The sequence below is a fragment of the Sinocyclocheilus anshuiensis genome, unplaced genomic scaffold (genome assembly GCF_001515605.1).
Source record: "Sinocyclocheilus anshuiensis isolate Anshui unplaced genomic scaffold, SAMN03320099.WGS_v1.1 scaffold1231, whole genome shotgun sequence".
Taxonomy (NCBI): Eukaryota; Metazoa; Chordata; class Actinopteri; order Cypriniformes; family Cyprinidae; genus Sinocyclocheilus; species Sinocyclocheilus anshuiensis.
Window position 1 is genome coordinate 2,252,989 of NW_015536698.1, and position 12,926 is coordinate 2,265,914.

The window sequence follows — 12,926 nt, forward strand, 5'->3', positions numbered from 1 at the left end:
TGTAGACGCTTGATAAACAGACAGATACACATCAACAGATTACTCAGAGAAGCTTGTTTTTAAGTCCTCTTTCATTGAATTCCCCTTAAACGGTCCCATAGGAAACTTTTTTTGCAATAAAACAAATAATAGACAATAATAACGAACTTGCTTTTTAACTGTTTATTAGCATAAAAAATATGATATCCTTATATAAGTTGTCTTATGATTACTTTAATTTTAAAGGTCCAATGACAACTTTCATCGCATTCATTTTAATCATTCACAGTACATGGTTTCATACTTAATGTTTACAGTTTTTATACTATTATAACACTAAGTGTTTATTTTTAGTAATTTTGGTAAGTGCTATTGTCATTTTTATTAGCTATAATCAGTATTAGCAGTCAGTTTTAGTAATTTCAGGACTTCAGCTCCAAAAGGCAACATTTCTAAATTTAATTTAATTGTTTTAAGTTCATGGTTTTGAACGGTTGGTTTTGAATGGTTTTTAATTATTTAATTTTATTTTATGTGTATATATATATATATATATATATATACTGTATATATTGTTTTAGTTGTAATTTTAGTAAATGTCTCAGTTACTGGTGTGACGCCTAAAGAAGGGAACGGAAATGTCACGTCGAAGACCATCGAATTGGGATTCTCAATTTGTCGGTCCTAGATGTGACGTCGAAGTGACCAACTGAAAGGGAACAATGATTACACTGTTGCACACACATGTACATGTCTCGATCACAGGCATCTCTCAATACACAATTCATGAACGTGACAAAATGTACATAGATTCCTTAAACCACAAAAACCCTAAGAACTGTTGTGGATGGAGTATAGGACTGCAAGTATTGGCCACCCTGTAATCTTAAGCATTTTACTTTAAAAATGACTCTCAGCGAATGAGCTATGTCTGTTACAGACACAGCAAAAGATGTAAGAGTAACGAGCAGCAGCGAGGTTAATAAGACTGTGAAACTGGCTTAAAGAGGCGTGGGAGGGTTTCTTCTTGTTTTTACTATTTTGGTATGTGTTATAAAATCCCTGTTTACTGACTATGAGGATGAAAGTCTGAGGATCGTCTGTGAGAAGTCTGAGATTTTTGTGTCAATACAATCTTCAACAATAGTGGTAATGTAACCTAAACAGGTCTCGATTTGAGATCTGCAGTGGACTTTTTTTTTGTCTTTAAGTGTGTCAAAATGCAGAGAACAAGCTGTTAATTTACTTGAAAAGTTTTGAATCATCGTTATAACACTCAAAAGTCAGGGCCCCAGGCAACAATCATTGTAAGTGACTTGTAAATGTAGAATTCCATTAATTACTTTGAAACCCAAATAAAATGCCTTGCCTTTTTTATTCCCAAAAGGCAACAAATCGCTTATTACAAAGGAAAACAGATGACTTCAAATATGTCAATCATCAATCTTTCATTCATGCATCATTGGATCACAGAATCTTTTGGATTGTTTTAGTGCAGCACACAAATCTATGGTCACGGTAAATTGATGTTGATATATGAGTGATTGTTTTATTGCAGATTTATTCACAGCAGACAGATTTTCCCAGATTGAGCAATCTGTAGCTGTCATATTTTCTTTATAATCTTATATTCAGATTATATTCTCATATTTCAAGATTATAATCTTGTGGCTTTATTTGCATTTTTAAATATTTGTTTTGTTTAATTTTCCTGTTAGGTCTTTATAAATACTGAGAGCTTCTGCTACTGTACCGAAAAAAAGTGTGGTGTGGAAAAAACTGTGGCCAGTAGGGTGTATTGTCACAAAATATGTCTCCATGATAATTCCATTTAATTATCAATTCAAATGGTAAGCAGTCAATGTGAGGACTGATTAAATATTTAATTTTTACATGCAAAATGTGGCCTATTCTGAGTTTAGTTCAATTCTATTTCGTTAATTTACATCCCATATGCAAATATGGGAAAATATATTTCCAAAAATCAGAAATTTGAACATATATATATATAGCCCATACAAATATGTATGTTTATGTACATTTAATAAATTTTTGGACATACGTCATGTAAATATATAATAAATAAATAATTTGGTGTGTGTTGTTTTAATAACGTTATAAATAAATATATAAATAAAATATATTTTGTTAACATATATGGTTGCTACATATACCATATTTAAAAAATTATCATATAGATATTATTAATGTGTACTTATACAAATTTTACAATTTGGATTTTATATATGTTATAAACTTATATCTACCCAAAGAATATATGTGAAAATTATATATCACCTTATAGGTAACATATATGTAATCAAAAAATGTGCTTCATCTAAATGAACTGATTTTATATGATGATAGTTAATTATTTTTTAAGTAAAAAATAATGAATGAATGAATAAATGAATGAATCAACTACATAAGGTTGTACCATTAAAACATAACGTATAAATAACTTCTCAAGGTAACCTCTGCACATTAGCAATTGTTCACTGAATTTACAAAAACTGCATCAAAATGCAGATGGGTCTACCCGTCTTTCCTGTTCTACATCTGCTTAGCAACACACCCTATTGTTCCTAAAATGTAGGTCAGCTGGCTGTATAGTACAAGTAAACCAGAGGTTACTGACCTTGCACTGCCCAGCACCTGAGATAAATGACAGGATTAGGAGCCTCACAGGAAGAGGGATTAATAACCCCGTTGTTGTTGTTGTTGAAGGATGCCTGGCCAGTGTGTACACACAGTAGTCACGTGACATGTGGAAGCAGCTTAAAGCTGTTGAGGCTCTGCTGAACCCAATTAAAGGTCGGTCAACAGGAAATGTTCATCTTTCTCCCATTGTTGAGAATATAAATTATAATAGTACTTTTTCTTACCTGCATTTACAATATATTGTAGTGATTATTGGAAATGGTGACTAAAATAACAAAACTGCCAATCTTAACCTGAAGAGGTTTTAGTAGTTCAGTGTAGGAAGTAACCAGATGGACATTTGGGCATTAAACGGTTATTCTGGTTTGTATGGTGCTGTTTTAAGCAATACTCCAGACAATTCTGACCTTTGGCAGGCATTTTTCTTCCTGATGGGAAATATTATTTCCTACCATTGCTTATGGAAAGATAGGGCAAGGGGCCACATTAGCTGCAGAACTGGATATTTTTGTGCCGCTACATGATTAAAATGAAAAAGGGGAACCTGATTGGCTAAAGTCAAAAAGACAGAAAAATCTTTGTTAATATATATAATAAATGTTGTTTCTCTAGCAAAAGAACAAAAATTATTTTTTTCCCCGCATTGTAGACTTTAGTACATCTGCATATTTACTTATAAACATATTACATGAGAATGCATTTACCCAGTAGTGCCCAGATCGTTCCTAGAGACCCCTCAAATAAAATATATCTCCTTATATATATGAACAATCAATATATTTAATGTACTGTATATTGAAAAAATATAGAATCATATATTTTATTAATATACTACAATATATTGTATTATGAAAGAGAAATTAATTAATTGGATGTTTTTAGAAAAGCTATTACATGTAAAAAATGTACGTTTTTTTTGTCTTGATTGCTGTATATATTTTTTATATGCACAAATATACAGTTGTTTTTATTAGTATTTTAATCTTCTTTGAGTAGTTTTTAAAAGCAATGGGTCAACTATGAGTGTTGCCCCCTAGTGTAGCCACCAACTGGTGCAGTCGATTGAAAGAACACCCAGGTGAGTAAACGCCCAGACTTGGCATTTAAATATTAACTAATATTAATATTAATATTAATATTAATATTAATTAAATATCACCAAAAAAAGTTTGGTTATTTGCCAAAAGGCTTAAATGGTTAATTGCAGCCACTTAAATTATAACCCCAAGGACCTTTCTGATTTTTTTTCTTTATTTGGCATCAGTATAAAAGGCTACGAAATGAATACAGATAGCACCCTGAAATTAGTATAATTTCCACATTCCATCTCTATATAGAGGACTGAAGAAAACAGTTGGCCCTTGAGGCTGGCTTACATCCAGTTCCTGCCAGTAATGAAGTGGATGCCGGTTAGTGTCTTGCAGCATGTCTGACTTTACTCCAATTGCACATGCTTTGATTGACCTATTATGAGCTTTTAATTAGTGGAGATCATGGGGGATTGAGGAGGTCTGATGAGTCGGGTCTCTCTGTTACAGCAAATCGAAATACAGATCCTTTTTAAGTTACTGCTCATCAGAGCCACTAATTAAAACATGAACAGAATATTATTATTATTATTATTTTCTTAAATAGTTCTGTTATGCAGTCTGAAACTTTTCAAACATAGTGCAGTGCTATTAGGATGAAGGCACATTAAACATTAAACAGAGGTTGTGGAAAGCTTTCAAAATGTAAAAAAAAAAAGATTTAAATTGAATTACTCTAAAATGGGTAACACTTTATAATAACTTTCATTAATACATCATTAGCAAACATATAATGTTTAACAGATCATTAGTTAATATATATTCTAATGGCTACATATATGAGATAATGTGCTTGTAAATGTCTGCTAACGAACATATTGAACATTACTTAATGATTAGCAAATCGTTCATGTGAATTAAAAAGCTTATAAATGTTAGTAAACGTTCAATTCATATACGATCATACACTTTTAAAATTGATTACGTTGTTTAACCATCAAATAAAGCATAACATAAAGCACAACACTGAAAAAAAAATGTGTATAAACAGTTTTCATCCACAATTTTCACATATAATTACAAAGAAGCATCAAGTAAAACAATTAAATAAATGTGAAATTTTTAAGTAGAAAGCTTGAAACAGTATTTTCTTTGTACAATGTACCCCAATGATGCAGAGCATCTTAATCATATAATTCATTATTAATTCTTAAATATAACATTTTACACTGTTTTCGAAATTTGTTAATAAAACAAAGATTATCGGAGATACAATTTCAGTTTTTCTACTTCGAAATTTCAAATTTAATTCAATGACTTTGCAGTTTCTTTGTAATTGTTTGTGAAATTCACTAATAATTTCAGTCAAAATTATTTTTTGCACCATTTTTTTTAGTGTCAGGAATCACTTTAGAATCACTTAGTGTAGAATGTCATTTTGCAAACTAAACTAACCATGCCTTGTCATAAAACATTATTTGATATTTTATGAGAATTAATGAACTTGTAACAGTCATGACGGTCTGCAAGGGTCCTTTCAATTGTCTTTTTTTTTCTGCATGTTCATCATAAAACAGATGTTTTCAAGTCCTTGTATGAATGCCCTTTATAATGAATGTATTTTTCAATAAACGAATAGATGGACAAAAAATTAGCATCACGTCTTTGACATATTAGTGAAAAGTATACATAGTGGATAGTGGATGATGTGTGATTTGATGGCAGTGAGTTGAGTGATTTAGGACAGGTTTGGCTGCTTGAGCCTGTGGCTATCATAGAAGTAATATACGGTCCAGCCTGTAAATCTCACACTATGTATCATGCTGTGATCAATTCAAGAGTGTTTCAAGTGTTTATCCATAGTTTCTCTCTGCTCATGTCATGACCTTTCTCCCATCCTACTGTTTTTTTTTTATGGGTAATGTTGGTGTGGACAAGGAAACAACAGTAATCCTGAGTCATCTCTCACCAAGGTCAATATTTTTGGTTTACAACTCTAGTCTCCAAAGCAATCCCTGGAGTTCAAGTGTTTCATCAATTAAATACAGCATCATTGAACCAATAACAAAAGATTCATGAGAAAATAGTGCAATGGAGCTTCATGTCAGAACATCATTGGTCACATTTCCAATTTAGTTTTATTGATTGATCGAAAGTGAGCTGTTTTTATTTTCTTAGTCTTTCTTGCAACCTGCAGTGGAATAAACACTTATGACTGCAGTTTGGGTATGATACTTTCTAGGCACTCAATAATAAAAAGCAAACATTCTGTCACAGAAAGCTTTCACATTTGTTATATTGCTGGCCTTAAAGTGGCATAATGTGATCGACTGAGATTTGTAAAGATAGTTCTGAAGAACAATTTCTATATTATTATATAATATTATATATAGAAACTTTTAAATAAAACCAGTTATAGTTGTGTTACTGTGACCTCAATTACTGCCACCTCTGTTGGAAATCCATAAAGAGAAGGAGTATTTTAATCTTAGATCATCTCTCAGTGGCACTTATTATTCTCACCCACATGGTCATATTTATAGAATTTATCTTCAACTCAAAGATGCCATTCACAGAATTGGAATACAGCATAACTTATATAAGTTTGAGAATTCTGTCAATAATTACCCCTCATGTCGTTCCAAACCAGTAAGACCTTTTTTCTTTTTTGGAACACAAACTTCTAACAAGATATTTGTTAGTGTTAATGAAAATGAAAGGAGTCATAAGCACTTATGATAGACACTGAGAATAATGAAACCAAAGGTGATTGAGCAAGAACTTTAGCAACAGGGTGTTCAAGCAGCAAAGAAATGAGTCAAAGACTAGGTAAAAGCATGCTTGCCTGAAAGTTTTCAGTCAGGTGTGATTAAAGTAGCGTGTCTGGGAGAGAGTGAGAGATGGATTAAGGAAAAGAGACAAATATTAAGGTGTAGCAGTGCCGTGGTGCCGGCAGTGTTTGGAAGGCCTCTCTTCAATTACCCATGACATGGACGACAGATGCCAGCTCGCCTGCCAAAGGCCTCATCACTCTTTGCAACCACCGACAGGCCATCATGGCAGTGGGAAACTCGTAAACATGAATCACCCTGCAGCTGTCACATCTCATCCGCCCCAACCTAATTAAACAATTATGGCAGTTCAGTAACGATCACTCACTATGACAGCCAAAGCCAGGGATACACACAGGCCACTCAAAGGAGTCCAGTTAACAGCTACAGAGCTGATATTTGTCCAGTCACCGTAAAAGGAGACGGAAGGAGTTTGTTCAGAATGAGCTCCCTTACATGTGTGCTGATCTGAGGAGGATTTCACACTTCCTTCAGTTAGAAACACGCTTATTGATGAAGTTGCAGTTACAGGGAATTTTTAAATATAATCTTTTTCCGCAACTGTACATGGGTAAGTTCTTAAATTAGGGGTGCAGAAATGTTCCCCTAATTTGAGAATGTACCAGAGCATAGTTCATTCGTTCATTCTTTCTTTGTTTTTATTTATTATTATCATGCCAACCATTTAAGAGAATAATTAAAACATTTTTTAAAGATTAATTAATTAATTAACAAATTTGAGAATTGTATTTCAGAAAGTAATTTGACTGCTAATTAAATTTTTGTTTAACAAGTTAAAGGCTTAATAAATTTTTCTCTAAAAACGGACATGTAATTACATCAGATCTATGTTTTGTATATAATAATAAATAATTTACTTCAAGTAATGAAATGTTCCCATGACTGAAGAATGACCCTTACTGTATGTACAGTTTCTCTGTGATGGTTGTTATTGAGGACAGGGGTTGTGGTAAAGTCAGAAGAGACCATTTACAGCATGTGGACTGATTGGATTTAATCATGGTAAAACGTAGCACATAGTGCCACCCATTTATTAAGGCTATCAAAACATTTTATGAGAGCAGCTGTGCCACCATGGACAGGCTCTGGCACGGCCATCATGTTCTCATCAGTGCTCTGACCACCAAGCGCTGACTCACCTTAAGTCTGGAAATACTGCGGTAAGAGAACTCTGTAGCCTTCTGGTCCAGCCTTTTTTGATTTAAGCATGTAGTCATTTTGGCAGCAATTCCAAGTTGCTACATTCGTAATAAACTTTACCATACTGATGTAACTACCAGTTTTATGTCAACAACTAACATACCAAAGATTATTTGGCTAAGTAAGCTCTTGTTTCAGTTCAGTAAGTATTCAGTAGTATTCTAAAAAGATTCAAAATCAGTCCTTGCTGAACAGTCTCTCTGTAGGTATGGTGTTTATTAAGGTTTTAGATTTGCACCACACACACTGTAGCACTTTAAAATTTGGATGGAAAGCTCTATCTTGGCCTCATCCAAGATTTAAAAAAAACAAACTTTTCCTACATCATAAATTGGTCACTGATGAGCATTTTTGCTCCAGAAACTGCTGAATTTACAAATGGTGTTTCTATCTTTTTGCGTTTCATTAATTTGTAATCAAGATATTAATTTTAGCATTATGTATTATAATATAGCAAGGTTTTGCTAAGTTTAAGATTTAGGGGTGATTTCCTAGACAGGGTTTAAATTAAGTCTGGAGTAGGTTTAATCTAGAATAGTTAATCATGGCTTTAAAAATGGCTTTCTGAAACACATTTTAAATACAGATGGAGTCCTAAACTAAAATAAACTAGATTGATTTATGACTAATTTAAAACAATCTGTGCTAATCTGAATTAGCATGACAGTGTGTGCGTGTCATGGTCAGAATTATTGGCACCCTAAATACATACGATCAAAGAAGATAAAATGAAAATAAATCTGTATTGTTTATCCTTTTGATGTTTCAAAAAAAAAAAAAAGTAATTAAAAATGAAAGTTAAAAAAATATATATATATACTTTTCAGCAAAATATTTACATTTGTTAGCACACCAGGGTGTCTATAGGAACATGAAATTATCCAGCCATGACTTCCTGTTTCACAGGAGTATAAATATGAGGAAAACAAAGGCCAAATGTCCTTAATCATCCATCACAAAGAGTAAAACCAAAGAATATAGCTCTGATGTGAGGCAACGGATTGTTGACCTTCATAAGATACAAAGTCAAAAAATAGAACAAAATAGAAAGTCAAAATAAAATGAACGAGAGAGAGAGAGAGAAAGAAAGAAAGCATTGAAAAGTTCCATTTCCACCATTAGGACAATAATGAAGGAGTTCCAGTCAACAAGAAATGTTAGAAATCTACCTGCAGCATATTGTCTAATGTGTCTATATTCAATCAATCAATCAAATCAACATAACCACAAGTTGTTTGGGAGGGTTTGAAGAAAAATCCTCTGCTTTCATTCAAAAACAAATTCCAGCATATTCAGTTGCCACACACTACTGGAACTTCAAACAGGACTGGGTTGGCCAGATGAACCTAAAACATTATCTCTTTTTGCTGGAAACATTTGGGTTTGATGCACACAGGGATTAAAATAGTACTCCATGTGTACAATGAAATATACTGCTATATCTTTAATCTTTAATCATCCCAGTCCTCTGATCTGAATCCTATATAAAACTGAAGAGTGTATCAACATGGACCTGGGAAACTGAAGGATCTGGAGAGATACTGAATAGAATAATGGTCTCTGATTTCTTTTCAGGTGTTCTCCAAACTCATCAGGCATTATAGGTGAAGACTCAGAGCTGTTATCTTGGCAAAAGGGGGCTACATCTTGGCAAAATGTATTGAATAAAAGGGTGCCATTAATTGTAGCCAGTGTGTATTAGAGAAAAAAAAAATGTCTTTCATAATTTCCCTTCCCTACCACTTTAATTCAATGAAAGTTTAGGGTTTTGTGTGTGTGTGTGTGTGTGTGTGTGTGTGTGTTTAATAAAAAAATCAGTGCAGATTTATGTTCACAGGCTTCTTTGATCATGCTGGTAGGTTTAATTTAAGCCTCAATTTAGTCCTGAAGTAGCTCTAGTTTAGGAAATCAGACCATTACATTCTGGACTAGACTAAGACTATTTAAATTCATGACAGAGAAAGCAGATTTCTGTTAATCTGGTTTAAAGGGCCATTTTAGTTTAGGACTAGGCTTAAGCTCTGTCCGGGAAACCGCCCCTTTGTGTTTGGGAATCAGACTACCACAGAGTTTAATTAAAGTAATTTAAGTGAAACATAATAAAAATAATGACCTTTTTTTTTATCATATGAAAGTTGAATTGAACTGAATAGAGAGCTATGTTCATGTCTCATTGAGGATTGTTCGAAAAGATGCCCTTGATTTCAACCCATTCGTTTTAATAAAAAACGTAAAAGTTGTGTGATTTGAGATATTGTTGATTCTAGAAGTTATATTGTGTCGCTAGCCTTATATATATAATATTTTAGAAGTTTGGCTCACTGTTCTTTGTTATAATTGAACACAAACCACATCAGTTAATAGAATAAATCATTATTATAAATGGTGCATGCAGCACAGAAGAGGGCTTGTTTCTATCACAAACTGAACCAGAAGAAATGGAAATGAGCAACAGATGGATGGCAGGAAAGAGAAGACGAAAGGAAATGAGTGAAAGACACAACCAGAGATTTGAGAAGCATTAATTAATACTTTGCCAGAAGCGTATTCTAATATCAGACACATGAAGTGGTTTTGGATATTTCACACTCTGTCCACAGAATAACATAATGCTGAAAGTGATTAAGTGGCCATACATATTTCTCCCTAATTTGAAGCCAGTTTTCATGCAGGGAGGTGATTGATCGTTAGAGGCACCTCAAGGAAGGTTGGAGACCAGCTGAGGAGATTGAGGTGCAGGTTTCCTAGCAACCAGGGGAATCATTGTCTCAGTGAGACGGAGGAACATCTGAGCGAGATTCAGTTCGGCTCCAGCCCTTTAGAAATGCATCTATCACACTGAATCAGCTGAAAATCTGGTCATGAATATGGGCACGCTATATGATACAGTATTTAGCCGGTGACATTGAAGCTCTTTATTTCTCTCAGGTCGAGGTCACTTTTTCAAAATGTATATGGACGTTCTGTACAATGGAGTGTATTTTGCAATCTGGCATTCTGAATAGCTGTACATTCAAATACACGGGTATGACAGAGAGAGCAATGATGTATTAATTAAAGTGAAGCTTTGCAAAAGGTGCCTAAAAATAGTCTGAGAGAGCGACAGTCCTGTTTAATTTTCATTGATGAAGTGTCAGGGGTGTCTAGCACAGAGAGTTTTGATAAATTGAGAATTCTCACAATTTAAACCAGGCCATGAAACACACATTTACGAGCTGGAAGGTTCCCTGAAGACTAAAAACAAAAGCCTGAGCAACAGTTCCATCTATTGACCAGTCGCAGAGAAGGTTTTGTCTACAAACTATAAACTGCTAAATCGTTTCTTTTTCAACTTTTATATATGAAATACTGTTTATATATGAAATGTTATAACATTTTAAAATGAATTCGGGTTGAATCTGCTATTTTAAATGCTATGACATGACCATATATGTTAATGGCCATTTGTCAGTCATCATGGTCTTTGCGCCTCAAAGTGTGATGCGACATGAATCATGTAAACTTTCTGCGCTCAAATTGTTATGTTGCAACACTAACAACAAAGACATTGCTATTTGGTCAAGCAGTGGGCGACACATGGACTGTGATGCTTTGGAAAATGTTAGACAGCAGTGAATTGACCAGATAGTGCTATCCCACAAAGAGCACTTGATATTCACTGTGAAACTAGCCGTCAATGAACTTGACTCATGCTGAAGCATTGCAAATATGACCACACTAAGTGGAGAATTGTTCAAAAGAGCAGGGTAATGTGTTGGAAGGGCTGTGAATTGTCATTTATTTTACATAGTTTTCACAAGGATGTAGCTTATCAAAGGGATAATTCTGTCATGATTTACTCACTCTTATAGTGTTCCAAACTGGTATGACTTTCTGTTTTTTGCAGAACACACACACACACACACACACACACACACTTACACATCCACAAATATTTTTGTCCATATGAAAGTCAGTGGAGTCTGATATTATTTTGACCCTATTGACATTGTATAGACAAAAACAGTTGAAACATTCTATAAAATATCTTCTTTTATATTCCTCAGAAAAAGAAACTCATACTAAAAAAGTTGAGTAAAGGATGATAAAACCTCTTGGTTACACTTTATTTGATAGTCCACTTTAGACATTCTACTATCTGTATGTAACATTGCAACTAACTCTCAGTAATTTGCAAAACATCTGTTACAATATTTATTATTCTTTGTTGTTAATCATTGATAATTTATTTTCTTTCTTTTTTCTTTTTCTTTCTATTGTGTTAGTTCATGTTAGCTCAGTTCTGTTAAATACTATTAACAGATAATAAATGCTTTAGAAGTATTTCCATTGTTAGTTAATGTTAGCTAATATAGTGAACTAATGTTAACAAATGGATCCTTACTATAAAGTGCTACCAATTAACAGCAAATATCCAGTGACATTTTTTTTTTATTCCTTTGAGGCTAATTTAGTAATTACTATAATGAAATCTGGTGCATGGATCTTTAAAATGTCAACAAACCTTCTATACATAACTCCCATATTAATAACCCTGTATGGATGACTTGACGGTCTCACATACCCTTCCTTTTCATGTCTAGTAAACATATTATTAATGCAAGCATGTTCTCATCTGTTTGAACAACTACCAGATGTGTCCCAGCCTCATGGCCACAGCAGACACGATGTTATTTCTCAAGGGAGAGTTTGTGGTTCGAGTCATATGATCAGATCGGCTGCCCAGTGAGCTCGTCCTGATGTGTGTAACTTTGGATCACTTTTGGCCACAGATGAGACAGATGCTGCTTGATAACAAATGCGCTGGCTGACATATTTATGGCATATTTAACAGGCAGATATTTTACCAGCTTGCTGCTAAAGTATGCCATTAGCCAAAATGTTCATTTGTAATAAAGAGCACAGTCCTGGTGCATCATTTACACAACTCCAAGTCCACCTCAGTGTAATGAATGGCCCAACGAGTGTGTGTTTATCTATTATGTGGGTGTATGTGTGTGTTAGTGAGCTAAATCTGACAAAAGAAAAAAATTAAAACCTATGGATACATTTAATTTTTTATAATAAATATATGTAGGCCTATATAGATAAAAATGAGTGAGGGTTAGTGGATAAAAATGTCATAATCTCAGCATGAAAACAATAGATGTCAATTCTACTAGTCAGAAACTTAGTTTATGAATAAAAACAAATGTGTGTGTGTGTG